At 35.7% G+C, this 2,765-nt stretch overlaps 1 pseudogene; it reads right to left on the bottom strand.

The window, feature by feature from the left end:
* Positions 1-1,119: 1,119 nt before the first annotated feature.
* On the bottom strand, positions 1,120-2,379 carry LOC102832874 (annotated as a pseudogene).
* Between the last annotated feature and the right edge of the window lie 386 nt (positions 2,380-2,765).

Here is a 2,765-nt window from a genome sequence, read left to right as displayed (position 1 = left end):
GTTCTAGTAACTGCTTTTTTTAATCTATATACAGGTTCTTCATAAGCACAATTAAAAGTATTCTGGAATACCCATTCTTCCCAATGTTGTCCATAGTTTGTTATGATCCACACAATCAAAAACCTTTGCATAGTCAATAAATTACAAGTAAACATCTTTCTGGTATTCTCTGCTTTCAGCCAAGATCCATCTGACGTCCACAGTGCTATCACTAGCTCCACGTCCTCTTCTGAATCAGGTTTGAATTTCTGGCAGTTCCCTGTCAATGCAACCATTTTTTAAAATTATCTCTAGAAAAAAAAAATTACTTGCATATGATATTAATGATATTGTCTGATCCTTTCAGCATTCCGCTTGGTTACCTCTCTTTTGAATGGACACATTCAATTAATATGCCAGGTATAGATGAGTGAGCATCTGCAGTGCTGCATCAGTTTGTTGAAAGATTTCCATTTGTATTCTGTCAGTTCCTGGAGCCTTGTTTTTCGCCAATGCCTTCAGTGAAGCTTAGACTTCTTCCTTTGGTACCATTAGTTCTTGATCATATGCTACTTCTTGAAACCAACCATTCATTTTGGTACAGTGACTATTTATTCCTTCCATCTTCTTCTTTTTTTAAATTTCTATGTTTTCATTTATTATTGCTATTTAGTTACAGAAAAGATTAATACTCTCCACGATTTGTAATGTTAGCATATGCCATATATAAATATAAGAATTTTATTTGAAAAAAAAAAAAGAAAACCATGATGGAACAACCAAATAGGGTGCCCCTTGTGGCAAAAAAATAAAGGAAAATCAATCAAGAATTTCTTCCATATAAAGACCTCTGATCTGTATTATTTTATTTTTTAAAATATATAAAACCTTAATATTAGAAGAAAAAAATAGTAAAGAACAATAAAGCAGACAAGAATAAGCAAATGCTTTATACAGATGCTCTGCATACATACTATATATGTATTACTGAATTACAATCAAAATATGTATGTATTGTAGTCAATTGTCATCTAGTTAGAAATCATAACATCCAATCAAGTATGACTGGACCAACATTTTCTCAGTCTTCAATTATATGTCAAATTAAAGTTGTGTAGCAGTCACTTCTGGTCAGCAGTATCATGATAAATGTTTGACAAGATATAATTTTTCTCCTTGTTCACTTGTAAAAATTGGTACCTTTTTGTAATGTTCTACAAGTTCTTCCGTGGTGCTGAATTTACGCTGCCCAATGCTTGTTTTTCCCTTGTGCTTTTAGTGATAAGGAGAAATCATTTGGTGAAAATTCACTATCACAAATGAGGAAATCCCCTTCATGCTCTCTTTCATTCAGTGCTATTTCTGCTTGCTGCCTGGTGACTTTACCATAATATAATACCATGGATTTCCAGAAAACTTCCTGGTGAGTGAAGGCCTAATGTAGTCACACTGTAGAGATGATGGCTCCAAACCTGAGGTTAATGGATTATTCTGCATAATGTTAACATAGTTTTTTTGGTACCAGACCAACCATTCCATTGATCTTCCTGCACTTCCACCATTCAGGGTCATTTTCTGGTTTTTCAATAACATCCATTACATTTCCTTTCTCAAAATTAAGTTCTTCTGTACAAATAAAATACATCCATTTGACAAGTAGAGAAAGAAAAGTCATCAATTCAACGCCAGATAAGCTTCTGATTTTTATATTGTTTGCATCCTCTTGCCCTCAATAAAAATTCCTTTTCTAATACCTTAAAAAGAAAAAATTAAGTTATTCATCAATGGATGAGCTGAATGGGTAAAGAGCCTGTACCACATGCAACACTTGCCCAGTATTTAGGTTTTTGACAACAGCTAATTTTTCTGACAGCCTACCCACATGGTCACCCAAAGGACTATCACCTTCTTCAGTTACATAGTTTGATGGGACCCATCCAACTTGTCCATTGTAGCTTCCTCGCCACCACCCATCACTACATTTTTCCATGACAATCACCTTCGTGCCTTTTATCAATGATAACTCATTTTCTCTCTCAGCCATGTAGTTTAATTTTATATAAGCAGGCATGTTGAGGTCATAGAGACATTCCCCTGGGTCAACAAAGCTATCATCATCAGTGGATGCAGAGTCTGGCACACTAGGTTTTCTTTTCACCTTTCCAATGCCTAATGTATCCTTGAGTTGTTGTTTTGTTTTGTTTTGTTTTGTTTTGTTTTGTTTTTACAATAGATGCTTTATGAGCACTGTTTTTCCTGTTTTACTCATGGAATTTCTAACTCGCCATCAGGACTTCAAATCATCCAGAAGCCATAAGCTTTCATTCTTCTTGATGTCCAGCTCTTGTTCTTGTGGGCCACATAATCAAATTTGGCTACTACCACCACTTCTTCTGCCATGTTTCAGCAGTTTCAGCACTGCCAACAAGGCCACCTCACCTTCCTTCTTCTAGGCCTGGGCAGCTCCAGCTCACCAGAGGATGGCACCAGGTTAATACCACGGCCATCAGGATGGCTGTTACGGCATGAGGCCTGCACTTCTCTCCCTCCTATTTTCTTTTGATGCTTTCTGTATCATTCAATATTTTCCCCTCAAAGAATCCTTCAATATACCAAGTCAAGGCTTTGAATTTTTTCTTCAGTTCTTTCAACTTGAGAAATGTTGAGCATATTCTTTCTTTTGGTTTTCAAACTTCTGGTCTTTTCACATTTCATTATAATACTTGATTTTGTCTTCTTGAACTACCCTTTGAAAATTTCTGTTCGGCTCTTTTAGTTCCTCATTT

The sequence above is a fragment of the Chrysochloris asiatica genome, unplaced genomic scaffold (assembly GCF_000296735.1).
Source record: "Chrysochloris asiatica unplaced genomic scaffold, ChrAsi1.0 scaffold00051, whole genome shotgun sequence".
Lineage (NCBI taxonomy): Eukaryota > Metazoa > Chordata > Mammalia > Afrosoricida > Chrysochloridae > Chrysochloris > Chrysochloris asiatica.
Note: the sequence above shows the minus strand (reverse complement) of the source record. Positions and strands in the feature narration are given on the sequence as shown.